This window comes from Lissotriton helveticus, chromosome 10 (genome assembly GCF_964261635.1).
Source record: "Lissotriton helveticus chromosome 10, aLisHel1.1, whole genome shotgun sequence".
NCBI lineage: Eukaryota > Metazoa > Chordata > Amphibia > Caudata > Salamandridae > Lissotriton > Lissotriton helveticus.
In genome coordinates this window covers 781,791,205-781,810,543 of record NC_136071.1, presented here as the reverse complement: position 1 = coordinate 781,810,543, position 19,339 = coordinate 781,791,205, and positions in this window count along the sequence as shown.

Genomic DNA, 19,339 nt, shown 5'->3' with positions numbered 1-19,339 from the left:
GGAGCTTGTTCTGTGGCCGTACCACAAGCTCCCATAGAGAAATGGATGTTTGTGTTAATCCCTGCGCCGCGTGGCTGGCATCCGATGGTGCCTGCAACTCGCTGAAGGGATTAACAGGGGTGCGGCATAGGTGACCCCCAGGCCTCCAACCAGAGGCCGCTGTGGCAAATGGGCCCTGCTTGGGGCCCCTAAAAGTCACTTTCTGAAAGACTATTCATGTCGGAAAGCCCTGCATGAAAAGCATGTCGGAAACCGACATCATAAGCCCCACGGCGTAACACCGTACATAGGAGATTATGAGCGGCCTCCACATGGTCGACTGGCTCCTTGAGCCCGTCAGAAACTGGTCGGTCTGACCGGCCAGTTTCAAATCCAACAGCCTTCATCATAATAAGGCTGTCGGATTTGAAGGCAACGATGTTGCCTGCGGTCGGAGGCTTTTCGACTTACATCGTAATCAAGCCCTAAATATTTAAGAAAAATTGATTTAATAAAACATGAAGTAATGCCAATGTAGAAATCCCACAGAAACAGTTATTCTACAATCAATCTTACATAATATATAAAACACCTTAAAAATGCACAGAGCTTCCAAACACTCTTTCCCTCATTCTCTATAACTAACACTGAACAATTGTGCATTCATATGCATTGTGTAATTATAAATAGAGGCTAACTAGCTGTCCTTAGATTAATCAGGATATGTCTCAGGAGTCTTGTTGCATAACCTAGGGAGAATTTTATTTCTGCTGTTATGCCACCCAACACTTTGAGGTCTTCATTTTCAGAGAAGAATCTAGGAATGGGCTGAGCTCAACCTGCAACTCATTGAGGGACGTTGTGTTTCACATATCTGCAATATTTGCCAGTTTTTGATCCATACTTATTTGAGGGGGAGAAGTACCATGTTCATTCCTACACATGTTCCAAATAGTTTCTCATCTATCTTGTAACAGTGTGCCAGTGCCTTTATGTGCAATGTGTAAGAGATCCGGGTGTAGACCTGTGTGTCCACTTCAGACTACAAGCCCTTTAAGATTGGTATCTCTCAGTAAAGACAGCAGGCCAAGTGATACTCAAGGGCATGTAGCCATGTGTCTCTTGAGCCTTGATTCTCATCTCAGTATTTAACAGTGGCCAAGTGTGGCCTTGTCAACGGTGTTTTGTACATCAGTGGAGGATATATGCAAAAGGGGTTATCCAGAGGATCACATTTCAGTCCGTGATGCCCAGATTGTGATAGATATATGTCCAGAGGTGGGATCCATGTTCTCTGTGCCATAACACTTAAGCGTGACTATACTGAAAATGCAAAAGAACGCTAGAACTGGTCTAAACCATCTGAGGCTGCTTCTTGTCCCCTGTGAAGGCTTTTTGGCATCTTGGGTGGACTGTTCCTACAATTATCACAACTATTCTGAAGGAACAAAGATCAGATTTTCAAGTCATCACTAACTAATGCCCAGGCTCCAAACTCACATTTTGAGGTTATGAGAAATAGGATAACCAGACAATTGAAGAAAAATGTGTAGCAAATCAGTACTGTCAGAATCCAATGTTGCACAGAATCTGCTATTGGTAACATCATAAATAAAATATTCTATAGTGTATACACTTACATGAGTTGGATTCAGTGGTATAAGATGCAACTTCATTGGCTTGAAATGGAGGGGATCTTCTAAAAATATGTTAAACAGAATTATTTCAGTTACCTATCTGACATATATCACTTTATTAAAATGTATAACTAAATGAATGGGTTTAAACAGATATTTTTAAAGGCCCCAGCTAGGATTGTCAACAATTATTTTTACCACATAAACATATTACTTTCATGCCTACGTGATTCTTCCAGTTTAATATATATTTAATAGTGCTTAATTATTGCCAGTGGATATAGTTGGTATTCACTTCCATTCTTTTTTGCCAGACCAAATAATTGTATGAATAATATGTAAAATCAACAATTTTTATGTCTATCAATTATAAGTAATATAGTTTAGTCATCAGTTATTAACTAGTAAAATGTATAATTTAAATATTGTAAAACACTGTAGTCTCATTCAAATAAATATGTTTTAATATCATATCCATTTTAAAATAATAGTTTGAAAAATAACTCAAGATTAAAATAGCGAGGATATTTTTAAACAATATATTATTTGTTTTTAATTTATTTATTTATTTATTTATTTTTAAATTTCAAAGAACCTTTATTGTATGGAAAGCACGGTACATCAATGCAATGAGGTCAGGCATTTGTACATAGTATGGTTAGGCATAATAATAGCATCTTCCCATGCAAAACAGTTTCCAGTAATAGTTGGTTACATGAAAGTCCAAACAATCAGTGACCCCCAACTCCCACCCACCCAAAATACCCCATTATGAAACAGTGAAAGAAGAGTGTCCGAAGTAGATAACATAGATTAATCTTGAAAGCTCAGCCTGGAGAGGGAGGGCCTCCCATGTCTCAAAGAGGACAGTGCAGCCACACAGTCCGGTGGGTACAGCAAGCCAGTAATTCCACATGGAGTAGATCACCAGTATTGCGAGACAGTACAGGCCAGTACTTTCCAGGGCCTTTTGCACATTTAATGGTCATACAAGGAGCAAGGAATAAATACATATAGTATCAAGCATACATAGCAGACGATTATGATGCACAGTCATTAGTCGTTTAATCGTTTCAAAAACTTTTATTCGATTAACGTTCTGTTGAATCATAAAAAGTACATTTACAAAATCGAATAAGTAATGTAAAAACACAGGTTTATAATACAATTAAAAGAAAAAACAAGCTAATAATTAGGACATAACTAAAGGACAACAATTTCAAAAATGATCAGAGGCCGGCAATTAACAGTACATCAAGATGAAGAAAGCCCTATGTTACAACGCATTCTCAAACATGATTTTAGAAAAAGAGCTACACATTTGGCTACATGTGGTGTGTCTAACATCTGGAGTGCCAGATAAGCTGGCCGACATGTTCTCAGCCCCATTTTTTCGAAGGAGTGGGATGATCCAGCGTCTGCGAGTTTGTTCGTAGTAAGGACAGAACAAAGTAAGGTGGATGGTCGATTGTGGTGATACACCATCACACGGACACTTTGCCAAATCATGTGACCAGTTTAGCACCTTAGGGAAGGTAACAAGGCGGAACAAAGAGTTGAAACGAAACCTCGTTAAGACAAATTTTTCATGATTAGTCAGAAAGAATGTTAGATAAGGCTGAATACCTAGGGAGGTTTGGACCGTCAAAATTTGCACATTTGTTGGCTTAGAAACTTCGTTTAAAAGGCGGAGGTCTCTCAGATGCTTTAGACAGAGAGCTTTCAACGCCTTTCTACTGGTATCTAACAGAGTCGATGGTTCGGTGAAGTAAAAAACACAATTCAGATCTGTTAGGAAGTTGGAAACATAGAGAAGCCATGGGATTTTTTTCCATTTCACCAAGGATAGACAGTCTTGTAGTAGGGAGCGGGTTAGATGGCATTGGGGTTTGGTCCAAATACGGTGCCATAGTCATTTCTGCCCCCTCTCGCCCGCTCTCCTCTTCCGCCCGCTGCCGAAGGAGGTACGCCATGAATGGTGCCCATATGTCTTTTGGCTCGACCTCAAGTGCAGGAGTTCAGCGTAATCGTGTAATCTCTCCTGCCATGTGGTCATGGATCTGAGCCAGCATTTAAATTTGGGGGCACAACCCCGTCCCCACCGACAAGCAACTAAGCGTTTGGCAAGTAAGAGACTGAGGGCTAAGAGTTTCCTGTGAATAGTGTCAACGGGCTGTGTCAGGCCCAGTAGCGCCTCAAGTGGGCATGGGGTCATATTTACTCCCAGCATGTCAGTAAGACCAATGAAAACCTGTTCTCAATAAGTGGCAACTTGGGGGCAGGACTAGGCACGGTGAAAGAAGTCAGCGCCATCCGCGCCGCAGCGTAGGCAGCAAGCTGACTCGCGCAGGTGAAACTTATGCAGTCTGGCAGGCGTGTGATATATTCGATGAACCAATTTGTAGTGTATTAGCCTCAGTCTATTGTTGCCGGTAATTGCATGCGTGTGAGTACAGCTATTTTCCCATTGCTCAACGGTCAGCGGTTCGGTCAAGTTTTTATCCCATTCTATTCTGGCCCTCAGGGTAGTGGAGCAGGGTGCGGTTTGTGCATGTTTGTAGTGCCTAGACACGACGTGACGTGGGGCTTCTGGTTGTACAATGGCGTGCAGTGGCACAAATATGTCAGGCTCGGTGGGGAATGACGGGGTCAGGGCACGGACGTTTTGCCGCAATCTAGTAAATAAGAAGGTATCCATAACAAAGGGGGATGTCTCCCCAAAAAATTGCTCCGACGTTCGGAAAGTGCCCTGTATATATAAATCCCCCCAGATACGGATTCCCAGCTTTTTGAGCATTTTATGACAAAGTACTTCGCAAGTGACACGTACTCTTGGGTCATTCATCAAAGGCAGGTTGGGTGAATAATAAAACGAGCAGTCCAAGGTGCGCGCCAGACGGTTCCAGGCCTGCACCGTACAGTCTACAGTGGAGGGGTCATGATCTCTTTGGCTTACCGAGGTATGGATGTATCCAGTTGGGACCACGGGAGTCATATGTCCATTTTCAATGGCCAAGTGTGCCATTTATGGTGGCGGATGGAACCAATAAACGGTGAAATGCGCCTGCGCACAATCATAGTACCCCTCAAAGTTGGGTACTTCAAACCCACCCCGGTGGAAGGGGAGCATGAGTGTAGCGAGGCTGAAACGTGGTTGCTTCCCACCCCAAAGTAGCCTCGTGATCTGGGAGCTGAGGGAGCGAAAAAAGAATCTGCCGGGGTTATACGGAATATTAATAAAAAGGTAAAGTAATTTCGGCAGGAGTATCATTTTGATTAGAGCAATGCGTCCGGCCATGGAAAGGGGGAGATGCAACCATTTGGTAACATTATCTGTGATTTTATCTAGCACAGTGCCATAGTTTGCTCGCATCAGTGCATCCTTGTCTCTGGTGACACGGATGCCCAGGTATTTCAATTCGTCTTGTTCCCACACGAGTGGGTAGTCGAGTTGGAATGGGGGAGTATTATCAGTTAGTGGGAAAATCGCGGATTTGGCCCAAATTATCTGCACCCCTGCAATACCTCAGAATTTTGTAATTTCTCGCAGCACAGGATTCAAATTATCACGGGGCTTTTCTATATATAGCGTCAGGTCATCCGCGTAGAGTGAGATGAGTAGTTGCCGGGACTGGTAAATGAGGGAGCGGTGGTTATGTTTTTGACCGAGGGTTGCGGCTAGTGGCGCAATCGCAAAGAGGATGGGGGACAGACGGCAGCCTTAGCGGGTGCCCCTCTGAACATTGAACGGGGTGGACCTGGCGCCGTTGAGTAATACAGTAGCTGTGGGCTGGTGATAGAGTAGCTTCACCCAGTCTAGAAAACTGAAAGGCATCCCCATATGTTGCAGTGTGCCGAGCAGGTAAACCCATTCTAGCGAGTCGAAAGCCTTGGTGGCATCTAAGAATACCGCCACGGCATCGCATTTAGGGTTGATGTCCTGGAGTACTGCATGGAGGGTGCGGAGATTATGGGAGGTCGCTCGGTTAGGCACAAACCCAGCTTGGTCTGGTAACACCAAGCGCTTCATAAGGAGATTAAGGCGAGTGGCCAGCACTTTAGTGAGAATCTTGGTATCGCAGTTTAAAAGGGAGAGCGGGCGGTAGGAGTCGCAGTGAGTAGGGGCCTTGCCAGGTTTGAGCAGGGAGGTAATGAGGGCTTCGCGCATAGTGCGGGGTAGACTACCTTCCTCGAGTGCGGCATAATATACTTGCTTCAAAATGGGTGCCAAAATGGGGGCAAAAAGTTTATAAAAATCAATAGGAAGGCCATCTGATCGAGGGGCCTTGCCCGATCGCATGCCCATAATAGCCTCGGTTATTTAATCTAGCTCCAATTCTAAATGAAGGAACTTCTGCTGGGTTTCTCCTAGCCAAGCCAGTGCAACATCCTCAAAATAAGTAGGAAGGTCAAGAGGTTCAGTCCTGTGTGAGGAGTATAAAGTTTGGTAGTGGTCCCGAAATATGTGGACTTGATCAGGGAGGTTCCTATGCACATTGCCGGCGTCATCATGTATCTCAGTGACAAAGTTAGCAAATCTAGGGGGCTTAATTGAGTTCGCCAGCGCTTTACCTTGTCTATCTCCCTCGCCATAAAGCCGGGCCATGTGTGGGCGTCCTAGAAATTTACTCTCCCTGTCAGCCACTTGTGTATATTCCGAGAGTTTGTCGCGCATATGGGCATGAATCGAAAGGTCTGCAGGACAGCGGCTCATGGAACCCTCCAAATCCCGTAGTTCAGTTTCTAAATTTTGCAGTTCTGTGTTCAGGGATTTCAAAAGGCCTTCCCCTTTGGCTATGCACCAGCCCCTTACAGTTACCTTAAAGGCCTCCCACACGGTTGTGATACTATCTACGGAGGAGATGTTGCGTTCAAAGAAATCCCGTAGGTCTTGTTCCAATTCGGCCTTAAAGACCGTATCACGGAGATGTGCCGGGTTGAGTCGCCAAGATAGGTATGGGGAGCAATCAAGGGGAATCTGTAGTTCCAGGAGGACCGGGGAATGGTCAGAGAATGTGCGGGCTAAGTGTGATGCGCGTGATACCCAAGGAGTAACTCCCGTAGAGAAGAAGACGTAGTCCAGGCGTGCCCAGGTAGAGTGTAAGGTGGAGTAGTGTGTGCCCTAACGAAGGGTGGGATGGACGTACCTCCAAACGTCAGTTAAATTATTATCATCAATTATGCTACATAGCGTGCGCTGTGTGTTAGTGTAATGCGAAGGGAGTGGCCGTGATCTATCCAAGCTTGGTCTTAGCGCAGTGTTAAAGTCACCACCCCAAATAACGTGTGTGATACCCAATGTTTGGATTTTACCCCATAGTGTAAGCAGAGTAGCGGGACTGTCCACATTGGGGCCATAGAAATTAGCGAACAAAACATCGTGTGTGTGCAAAGCTCCCCAGACAAGACAAAATCTGCCCTCCCTATCATTGTCCATCCCATTAATCGTGAACGCCACCCCGCGCTTTATAAGAACTGTAACACCTCTGGAGTAATTAGAATAGGACGAGAAGGTGCGGCTAGTGGCCCATCTGGCAGCGAATTGTGTTGTGTTCCCAGGAGCCAGGTGTGTCTCCTGTAGGAGAGCTATGTTTATACCATGTCTGTCCAGATAACCCAGAATCTGTCTACGCTTTCTGGGGTCGTTCAGGCCTCGAACGTTCCATGAGGTTAGTTTAATAACCTGGCGCGCATTAGTGTCACCCATATATCATATCTGTATTCATGGCATAGGGCGGTAGGCAAGCTCATGTAGGAAGCTCGACAAGTGCAGACAAAAGGGGCCCAATTCCAGACCTAGATCACAATGTAGATATCGACCATACTTCGGCACAATGTACAATAGCATTAAATATCCCCCCTCCCACCTCCCACACCGGCGACCCCCAACTTGCTGGGTAAGACAATCCCACCCAAAGAATAGCAATCCATGACAAAAGAGGGGGAAACAACAGAGTTCTTCAAAGTTACAATAGAGAGGGAGCAGGGGTTCGCCCTGAAGGGGGGAAAAAACTCACTAGGGGCACTCGACCCGCCCTTACATCTCCTGTATTGTACCCACTAGTGCCGCAGCCAAGGCATAGCACTCGAAAGTGGGGCGGAGATGAGACCTGAGCTGTAGAAAGGTACATAGAGGTGAGAAAGTACATAAAAAAGCAGTCTTATACATCACCAGGATGGATTATGGCAGCACAGTATATCGGGCCGGCAGAGTGTTCTTACAATTCTTCAGAAAGCCGCTGGTGTCAATCTTGCTGTGAGAGGGGAGACGGCGACCTGGAGCGACCACTGGGCTCCGCCGCACCGGAGGACGCTTTTCCATGTTTCCTGAGATAGTCCTCTGCCTGCTGCGGTGAGGTGAAGAAGTGCAGTCGTCCCCGGTGCGTTATTTTTAATTTCGCTGGGTAGAGCATAGCATAAGGAATTTCCAGAGATTGTAGCTTTTTCTTCACTCCTGTGAATTTGTGGCGCGCCTCCTGCACCATGGGGGTGAAGTCTGGGTTGAAAGACAGGGAAGTATTTTCGTACGGAACCAGCTGTTTCTCCCGGGCCAGTCGGAGAAGAGTATCTTGGTTCCGGTAGTTCAGGAACCTTGCTATGATAGGTCTGGGAGAGGCTCCAGGAGGAGGGCGAGCGGCAAGGGAACAGTGTGCCCGTTCGACTATGAGATGTGGAGAGAATGCCTCCCTACCGAACAAGTCACCAACCAATCGTTCTATGAAGTCTTCCATTCTGCCTGTATTGGTTGATTCCGCAAGGCCCAATATGTGAACGTTATTGCGTCGAGACCTAGCTTTCAGGTCCTCGTTCTTGTCCGCTATGACTTTTAGTAGTCGATTCATTTTGGTGAGTTGGCGCCCGGTGGATGTGGAGGTGTCTTCCAGATCAGAGACACAACTCTCAGCTTCTTTCAGGCGGGTATCATGTTGGTCCAGTTTGGACACCACGGCATCCATTCTAGTGGTGAGCGCGTCCATTTTAGCGTCAATGGTAGAGAGGCTTTGCTTCATGACCAGTAGTATTGACTTCCAGTCCTCATCCGGGGGTGCTGCAGCTCCAGACTCCGACTCTGTCAACGGTTGGGAGTCGGTAGGTTTACGAGCTTCGTAAGGTAGCTTGGATTGCTGAGCGTCATTCCTCCCCATCCTGGAATCGTGGATAACTCGGTAGGTGAGAGTGGGCCAGCAAGGAGCCAATGCAACCAGGTAGTGGAACTGTGGGGCGCAGGTGATGTCCCGGGAAGGCCTCCGAGTTGCGAATGAAGGTTGTGCCAGTTCAGTGTCACCTCGGATCCAATGCGGGTTGTAGTTGCCTATGGAAGTAGGCAGCGGCTCGTGGATAGTCTGTCCCGGAGTGGAGGCCGGGCGTGAATACGGCGCGCCGTCCCCCAAGATAAGATCCTTAGTGGGGCTCCAACAGGTACCACTCAGCGCGGAACACGAAGGCGGTCTATTGCGGCCACAGCACAAGGGAGGAGTCGCAGAGAGCAGTCCAGAAAGGATGGTCCCCAGAGGGGGAAGGGAAGCGGACGGTGCAGTATTAGGGAACGAGACACAGCTCCACTTGTAGGCAATATAGCACCCAGCGTAAATCTAGAGCGAGGCAGCCTCTGTATTGATGGCCAGGGGAAGGCAGTGCAGCGAGAGCCGTGTCCTGTCCCAAAGCGCAGTGTCCTTGTCAGTAATGAGTTCGACCCAAGGGGGGTGCCGGTGAGCCCCAGCAACCTGCACACACGTGGTGTAGGTCCGGCGGCTAGGATGCTGAGAAGCCGGTCCGGCGCTTAAGTGGGAGAAATGGCACCAACTTCAGATCAAGCCCACCCAGAAGGGTGCAGGGTGGGAGGTCGGCCAAAGGAAAGCGAGGCAAATGCAGCCCAGGCTGCCAGGAGTAGTGCACATCCAATGCGCTTCAGATAACGTGCCCCCGTGACAGTAGGTTGGCCGGTGGTGTGTACTCGCTGGTAGCGCTTCAATATGTCCAGCGGGAGGTGGTGAGGGCGACAGAAGGCCCGCGCTGGGCCCGAACCTGTGGCCTTGTACAGCGCGCGCGGCCTATGTGATTACAGTCCACAGCCGATGTGGGGGGGACACGAGCGATCGCCTTACCCCGGTCCACAGAGTGGTGGCAGTGGTTCCGATCTTCTGCCAAGCGGCAGCGCCCGGTTGTCCACAGGCCGCTGGTGGCGCGGTGACGTCAGGCCTGTGTGGGCCGGGGAGCCGCGGCGTCAATTTGCCTTGTCCGCGGGCCGGGGGCAGTGAAGGAGTCAGATGTCAGCTCCGGGCGGCAAAGTTTCAGCAGCGCTTGGCGCCAGCAGCATCCACTCCGGAAAGCAAGGAACCGTTGGATTCCTCTTTCTGCCACAGTCACAGCGGTGGTGCATATAGGGCAGTTGAACACCTCAGGATGGTTTGACGGATGGCTAAAGACTCAGGCGGGCTGGAGCCTCACAACAGAGCGGCCATCGTAGTCAAGCGGCACCTAGCGCCCCCTATTTGTTTTTAATTTTATATAAACAAATTAGAAATAAAGATATTTACCAACTTCCCTGTGTGTTCCAATATGAAGGTGGTGAAGAAGGTCTCCCTCCCTAAGCCTACCCACTTAGCCAAGTGATGGTGAATCTGCAGGATGCTCCGATCAAAATTCAAAACCTTCATTAGATAACACTGGACACTTCTAAAGGTCTGTCTCATTTCTTGTAGAGCATACTCCTGCACTTTTATACTCCCTTTCCCAAGCATAGTGGGCAGGTAATATAGCACCAGCCAACACAACAGCTCCACCTCTCTCTCTGTTATATACTCATAATATTACAATTGCTTTCTATGTTTCTTGTGTGCTTTGAGTCTCGTGGTTACAACCACGAAACTAGTTCTATGCAATGTGTTCTGGAATTCTGCCTTCAGTCGTGAAGATTCCCCGAACGTCTTTCTGGACGTTGGCCTCTTCACGACTGGACGGCTCTGGTTGTGGGTGTTACGGATTTTACTTTGAACTGCAATAAATCCACGTTTGAATCACCTACGAGAATCCGGTGTTTCATTCAACATCTTGGCGACGATTGGGATCTTTCCTGCACCCACCGCCAGAAAGACAAGCTCTTCGAGAATCATACAGACTCACCGAGACACTCCTGCTTTTCGTCTTCACTTGTCCTGCCTCCGGTCCATCCCTCCGCCTTCTCGAGTTCATCATCAGGTTGTATTTTCCAAGTTTTAACCAGCAATCTGAAAGGATGTTTTGACAGTTTGCCCCACGCGCACGAAAGCATACTTCATAGACTCGCAGGCTCGCGCTACATCACGCGCGTTCACCGACGGCCTCTGTGTAACCCTGACAATGGCGTCATCGGCCATTTTCAAGCCTTCGTCCATAATCATGCAGCGATAGGCACGCTTTACTGCCTACCACTTTTACTATAGCAAAGCTTCTTTTCAGCGATAGGCACGCTTTACTGCCTACCATCTTTATTTCACATTCAGCGATAGGCACGCTTTACTGCCTACCACTTCTACTATAAGCAAAGCAAAGCTTCTCTTCAGCGATAGGCACGCTTTACTGCCTACCACGTTTCACTGCGCAGCAAAGCATTTATAAATGCAAAGCTTTTCTTCAGCGATAGGCACGCTTTACTGCCTACCATGATCTTCTACGTTGCAACCAAGCATTGATAAATGCAAAGTTTCTCTTCAGCGATAGACACACTTTATTGTCTACCACGTTCATGTACAATACACCAAAGCATTTATAAATACAAGGCTTTTCTTCAGCGATAGGCACGCTTTGTTGCCTACCACGTTTACCATACTACGGCAAAGCATTCTTAAACGCAAAATTTTTCTTCTTTTATTTTATTGCAACTCACCGACAAGCACATATTTTTGTCATTACAACTTTAAATACAAAGAAAGTTGTTTTCACCATGGCTTCTTCTCAACAGTTTCAAACGCCAGCCCCATTTTTGCAGACTCCAGGAAAACCTCCACTCATTTGGCGTAACTGGCTCAAAGGTTTTGAGAACTATTTGGTAGCTATTGACGCCACTAAATATGATCCTCCTCGCAAGGTTGCTATTCTTTATGGTTGCCTAGGAGTTGCTGCTCAACAAGTTTTCGAAAACCTTCCTCATATTCCTTCTCATTCTGGCGATTCTGGTGACAATTGGAACGTTTATCAAGAAGCCATTGCTCGACTTAATAAACAATATGACGATGAACCCAGTATTGTTTTGGAGCGTCATCATTTTTTCAAACGTAAACAAAGTATAGATGAGAGTGTGGAAGACTATATCGCTCAACTCAGAATTTTGGCCTCTACCTGTGATTTTGGTGCAAGCACAGATGCTTCTATCAGAGACCAGTTCATTTTTGCTTGTTTTTCTAAAAAAATTCAGGAAAGCTTGTTGAGTTGTAAAAATCCCTCCTTGCCTGAAACAATAGATATCGCAAAAGGGATTGAACGTGCAACTAATTCCTCTAAAATCTTACAAGAAAGCATTTCTCAACCTTGTGTTCATATGGTTGATCAAGCTTCAAGTTTTGGCTCAATTGACCTTGTCAACAATTCTTTTAAGCAACAGAATAAGAAATCCGTCATTTGCTATAGATGTGGTTCAAGAAATCATCTTGGTAATTCGCCTGTTTGTCCTGCATCTGGAAAAAAATGTTCTTCTTGCAAGAAAATTGGAAATTTTCCATCTGTGTGCAGGGGTCGCAAAAAATTTACTAGAGTTAATAATATTGAATTTAACGAAAGTTTAGAATCTTGCTCAACTAGGCTTAATGATGTCATGTTGTCTATTGAATGTGATTCTGTTGAATATTTCAGCATTAAGGGTCCATGGTGTGAGTTAGTGGTTGGTACAATACCAATTCAAGTCAAAGCTGATTCTGGTTCACCTATCACTATTTTATCAGACCTCACATTTTATGCCAATTGGGGTAAGAAAGTTGTTCTTTGCAAATCTGACGTCAATCCTAAAGCTTTTGGCAAAAAAGATATCGACATGCTAGGTTTCTTTTATTCAAACATTGCATGTCTCAAGCCAGAATGGGTTTAATTCTTAGACCTGGTTCAGATCAACCCATTGCTTTAGGTGACATTCCTCATGATTACTACACTAGTCATGATTCTGGAAACTTTAATGTTTCAGATTTGTCTTTTCCTAATCCTAAAATGGATAACTTATTCAATTGTTTTCCAAACTTATTTAAGGATAAGGTTGGTACAGTTCTGGATTTTAAGCATAAAATTTGACTTAAACACAATGCCCAACCTGTTATTCACAAGGTTCGTTCTCTTCCATTGAGTGCAAGAGATGAACTGAAGAAGGTTTTTAAAAATGTATGTGATGAAGGAATCATTGCTCCTTGTGATTCATCTGAATGGGTTTCCCCAATAGTTTTAGTTCGCAAAAAAACTGGGGAGGTGAGATTGTGTGCTGATTTACGCTCACTGAATAATAACATCATTGTGGATTGCCATCCGCTACCTAAAATTCATGACCTATTGGCTAATTTGGACGGGGCTAAATTTTTCTCTCTCCTTGATCTTAGGTCTGCCTATCATCAAATTCCTTTATCTCCTAAGTCTCAAGAATTAACAACTTGGGGGGAGGAGCCAAGATGGCGATCGGAACAGTCGCATAACCGCCTCGCTCCGTGATTTCTTCCTCCCCACCACCTATCCTGTATTTCATCCTGTTCGGGGTGTTCCGAATTTGGTCACCAAGGAAGAGCTTTCACTTACCATCCTTGTCCGGGGCTCTGGCGTGCAGTCATTTCGGCGTTCTGCCCTTGTTGCCTTGCTGGCCTTCCCGGCCCTGACGCCGGGGCCTCGAGTGCTGTGCTTGCCCGGAGATGTTCGGAGTACCGGCGGTCCGGAACCGGTGGAGAGACCCGATGCTGGGAGCCTGAGAGCCGCGGGCCGGAAGCCCTGTAGCGGACCCACCCCCGCGGGTGGACCACCCCGTATGTCCGATTGCCTGCCGGCCCGAAGAAGAGAAGCCGCGCTGTCCGGCACCCCTCAAGTGGGTAGCCCACTCCTGTTGCTTGCCCCGCCCGGGGTCCGGTGCTGGGCTCCCCCCGAGTGTTGTGGGGAGCACGCCCGTTCTTCTGGTGACTCTCCTTTCTCCGCCAAGCGCCATCCGCCGCGGATCGGTTGTGTGCCCTGGGGCCGCCGGTGCTCCTGGTGGACTTGGAGGCGCCCACGATGATGGCGGCGGGCGCTGTGCTTAAGATGGCGGATGGCCCCTCGGAGAGTCTTTCTCCTGGAGACAGGGAAGTTGCTGCATTTATTCTCTCCAGCCCTCGTTTGATTCGGGCGGCCCCTACTCGGAGTGCTGTCTTGTCTGCCCTGGCTGCTCTGGGGATCGACCTGTCCTTGAAATGCCGAGACTTGGAGTCGCGGATCTCCGCCATGGCTGCTCCGCCATTTTGTGACGCGGTGTCGTCTTCCCGAATTGTAATGGTTGAAACTTCTCCGGCTGCTGTGCTGGGATCTCCAGCTGGGTGTTTGATTCTATGGGATCATGTGGACCCGGTGCCGATGCTGCAGTGTTTCCTACATCCTGATTTCTCTGCTTCGTGCTGGACAGCCCAGATATTGTGCTTGGCCACGTGGATCGTTGAGGTACTTTTGCATTCTGACTGCTGCCGAGTTCTCCTGGTTGCTTCTTGTTGGCCGGGACGGTGTTTTGCGGAGATCCCACTGGCCTTCCTGGACTGGTATGGACCCACTGTATCATTCTGCTTTTCGGCCGTGGCGGGGTCTGGAAGCTCGACTCTTCATAAAAGTGGACAGGGGTGATTGTGCCGGAGTACCTGTGGGACCCTTTTAAATGGCATCTCCAGGCCTCATTATTTTGGTTAGTTCTTGTTTTTCATCCTTGTGTGGGCTTTTTTCAATGTCCTTTTCGACCTCGATTGGTGATCCGTTGCTGCGGGTGGGGTAGTGTTCCATGTTTCGATCGCTGGCTCCTCTCCTCTCCTGTCCTACTTTTTCCTCTCCTTCTCTCTCTTTCTTCTTCCCTTTCTTTGTTATTATTCCCTTTCTCTTTCTTCTATATTTCGGGTGACTCTGGGCGACAGGCACGCTGTTTAGTGGGGTAGGCCGTAGCCATTACAGTGATGTAGGGTGGGGGGGTGTTTGTTATTTTAGTTTGTTTTATTCTATGGTCCCTTTTTGCTTTTTTCAGGGGGTGGGCTATGTCCCTTTGTTTTCACTTCTTTGTTTCGTACGTGTCCGCACTTTCTCCTTTTCCGGGGCGGGAAGGCTGTACATGTGGCGTCCACGTTATTTGTTTGCTGACATTTGTCCTTTATTTTTGAACCTTTGCTGGGCGTAGGATGTCTTTGGGCTTCGCCCTACTAGGGTTATTTGATTGCGTGGGGGGCTGTCTCCCTCCCGCCCCCCCCCTTGTTTTCTGTATATGTTGCGTGACGCCCGGTAGATATGGCTGCTGCCTCCTCTATAAAATGTAAAATGAAACCTTTTTTATCCTGGCGCTGACTGTTTAACGTCTTTATTTCACGTCTATCCTGTATTCATTCTATTGTACGCATTGATGTTGCCTTTTTTTTTTACTCTCCTGCTTTTGCGGCCGGCCCCTGTGGTTGTAGGCCTGCGCTTGTACTTCTACGTGTCTTTCAATAAAGGTTTTAAAAAAAAAAAAAAAAAAAAAAGAATTAACAACTTTTATTACGCCCTTTGGTGCTTTCAAGTACCTTAGGCTTCCTTTTGGTTTGGCTTCGGCAGCCAGCATTTTTCAAAAACTGATGGACAACTTATTACAAAATATTCCTGGGGTACAAGCGTATCAGGACAATATTTTGATTTATGCAAACGACATTGTTCAACATAATCACACTCTTAACACTGTTTTACAGGTGTTGGAAAAAGCTGGCATGACTCTCAGGCATGACAAATGTAAGTTTGGGGTTCAAGAGTTGGATTACTTGGGTCATTCACTCTCTCCCAACTGCATTAAACCCAAGTTTTCCTTAATAAAAGCAATCAGAGATGCCATACCTCCTAAAGATAGAGATGCCCTTCGCTCATTTCTGGGTTTATCAGAATACTATGCTAGGTTCGTGCATGGATATGCACAGATTGTTGAGCCGTTGAGAGCGCTCTTAAGAAAGGGAGTAAAGTTTTTTTGGTCAGAAGACTTGCAAAAAGTTTTTGAACAAGTTAAGAAGATTATTGAGGATTCTCCAGCTTTGCATCCTTTTTCGGATGGTTCGAAGTGTTTTATAACCCTTGATGCCAGTCTTACTGGTTTGGGTGCTGTTTTAGGACAATGGGTCGAAGGCAAAGAACAAACGGTTGCCTTTGCATCCAGAACACTTCTTTCTGCCGAAACTAGATACAGTGCAATAGAAAGAGAAGCCTTGGCTTGTGTTTGGGCTATACAAAAATTTAAATCTTACATTTGGGGTCGTGAGTTTGAGATTTACACGGATCACAAGCCTCTTATGCACATGCTTTCCAACAGTACTTCCAACAGGGCCTCTGCTAGACTTGTTCGTCTTCTTTCAAAACTTCACGAATTTCATTTCGTCATTAAGCACATCTCTGGGGGCAAAAATTTCAGGGCAGATTGTCTCTCTAGAATGCCTTTAGATGATAATTCTGTGGTTAATGATGATATTGAGTGTGTCGTTGCTACAATTGACGCCATTGCTGAATGTCAACCCATTTCTGAGGTGCAATGGATTTCAGCCTACAAAAGTGATGTAGCACTTTCTAAGGTCAAAGAATTTATTGTTAACAAATGGCCTGAGCGCAGAACCCTGTCTTCTGATTTAAAAGGTTTTGCAAATGTGTCAGAGGAATTTTCTTTAGTTAACGACATGATTATGCGTAATGATTTATTTGTTCCACCTGACTCTTTACGAGATCATATCATTCGTTCTGCTCATCAAGGACACCTTGGTATTGTAAAAACTTGTCAACGCATCAAACAATTCTACTGGTGGCCTTCCATGGACTCTCACATCAGGAGAATGATTGATAATTGTACCCAATGTATACTCTCTGACAAACATTGGAAAACACTTTCCACTCCTTTATGACCTGTTCCTCTTCCGGCAGGTCCTTGGGACAAAGTAGGTTTGGATTTTTCCGGTCCATATGAGGTTTTACCAATTGAAAAAAAGTATCTGATTCTTTTAGTTGATTATTATACCAAATGGTTGTATTACTCTTTTTGCAATTCGGCGTCGACTGAAAATGCTGTAAAATGTTTACAATCTGTGTTTGACGTTGAAGGTTTTCCCAAAACCATTGTCACTGACAATGGTACATACTTTGTTTCCCAAAGAATCTGCTCTTATCTTAAAAGTCATGATATTTCTCATTGCAAAGTTGCATTGTATTCACCCTCTTCGAATGGATTGGTTGAGAGGTGTAATCGTGTAATCAAGGAGGGTATACAAACTACATTTTCCTCTAGGCTGGATCCTTTGCCTTTTGTTCATGATAAAGTGTGGGCATACAATACCTCTCCACACTCTACAACTGGTGTTGCACCATTTACTTTAATTAGGAAAAGGAAAGTTCATTCACCTCTCAATCCTAGTTGGTTATATAGGGATTGTAATTTGTCTGATAACTCTCACTTTATTCAAGAACGTGTGAAGGCTAAACAAGATTCTATGAAATTAGGTTTTGATGAAGGTAAACATTCTTTTGATCAGCCCTTGCAAAAAGGGGATGTGGTACTCATTAAAAATCCCAAAAGAGGGGGAGGAGCTTGGCGGGCATCCGAGATGGCCGCTTGAGCACAGCGCTCTCCGGACCCTCGCCGCTCCCGACATTTTATCCTGGCTGAATCCTGATTTCTTGCAAGAATTCGTGTAGGGGACGTTTGGCTGATTACCCTGGCACTTTTCAGAAATCGATTTGGATCTCGTATTCCTGAGATATGGTGCTCTGAACTTTTGGGCTCCGCCCTTGAGGTGCGCCCGGGACGGGGTGCGGTACTGTAGCCGTCCTGCAATTGAACAACAACGGCAGGAGATCTGGCCTTGTGGGTCCCCCCTTCCTAAGTTTCGGTTTCGATTCCGTTCCGACTTGGGCCACGGACGTGGATGTCGTGTTGCGACTGAGACTTGGAGACAGATCGGCTGTTGGGCTTTCATGTGACCTATTTGCTGGCTTGGCGACCTCTACCCGAGTTGTGCCCCCTTTTTATGTACTTTTGATCCTGTACTTTGGGTGTCGGGCCCGTCGAACCTGGTGGCTTGTCCTGTGACGCATCTTCAAAATGGCGGGCAGAGGGGACAGAGAGACGCGCAAGACGAAAACACCTCTGCGCGGAGCTCCAGTTCAATCCAATGTCATGGACCGTTATACCCATTCTAAGGGGTCCCCCGGAGCTGCCCTGCCTGGTTCTAGTATAGCGTCCGAACGAATTGTGGAAGAGCCGGCGGAGCCCTCCCTACAGGATATCATGGGCGCCATCTCGGGCGTGAGGGAATCCATCGGCCTGCAGTACGAGGCCTTGGCCCACAAACTTGACACCGTGGCTATTGAGGTGAATCTGATTCGTGCTGATCTCGGCAAGACGAATGAGAGGGTACAATCACTGGATATTAAATCCTCTAGCCTTACGAATGACGTCTCGGAGCTCCAAACAGAGATTGGAAATCTCCGTCGAGGGAACGACTTCATGACCCGTCGCCTGGAGGACTTTGAAAATAGGGCGCGTCGCTGCAATGTTCGCCTGGTTGGTGTACCGGAAAACCCTGAACCCCACTCGGTGGATCTCCTGGTTGAGGATCTGGTCTTGAACCATTTGGCCCCCTCTGGTCTCACAAAATTTTTCACGGTGGAACGTGCACATCGTGTTCCAGGGGGCAAAGTCAAGCCGGGAGCCCCGCCGAGACCCATTGTAGCGAAGCTTTTTCATTATAGAGACCGGGACGCTATCCTGCAGGCCTCGCGGGTGAAGGGCCCGGTGGCCTTTGAGAATGCTACGGTGAACTTTTACCCGGACTTTTCCCAACAGGTTCAGAGACAACGTATGGAGTTTCGTGGTGCCAAGAAACGTCTCCGGGATCGGGGCCTACGTTACGCCATGCTCTTTCCCACTAGACTCCGGGTTGAATACAATGAACGTACCCTTTTCTTTGATCGGCCAGATGCTGTTAATGACTGGCTGGACTCATTGCCTGACCGTCCTCCTGAGACAGACTCCGCCGCTCACCCTGGTGGTGCCGAAGGTGGTGTGGAGATCTAACTGTTCGGCTCTTATCTCTTATTTTGAATACATTCTCAGGAGTGTTGGCCGGCGTCCCTCTACATTGTGATCACTCTGTCTTTCGTTTGTTATTTTTGTTCTTGCTGAGGTCGGGGGGTGGATGGAACGGAGACCTTTCCTCCTCCGGGGTCTTTGTGTAGAATAGGGGTTCTTGGGCGACAGGCACACTGCAGGTTGGGGTGGCTCTTTAGCTTTTTGTAGGGGTGCAGGGTGGGGGGTGTTTCTCTTCAGTTTGGGGGTGGGGGGTTGGGAAGTTTTTTCTTTTCTGTGTGTTGTTTTCAAGGCGAGTTGCTCCTGTGTTTGCTGCTGTTTCTGATGTCTAGCTCATGGACGAGGGGTTTTGGCTCGGGCGGTTGGGATGGGGGGTAGAGGGTTGAAATTTCTTTCCTGGAACGTTAATGGCCTGGGAGATCGTATTAAGCGCAGTGTGGTCTTAAAATGTATACGACGTTTGTCACCG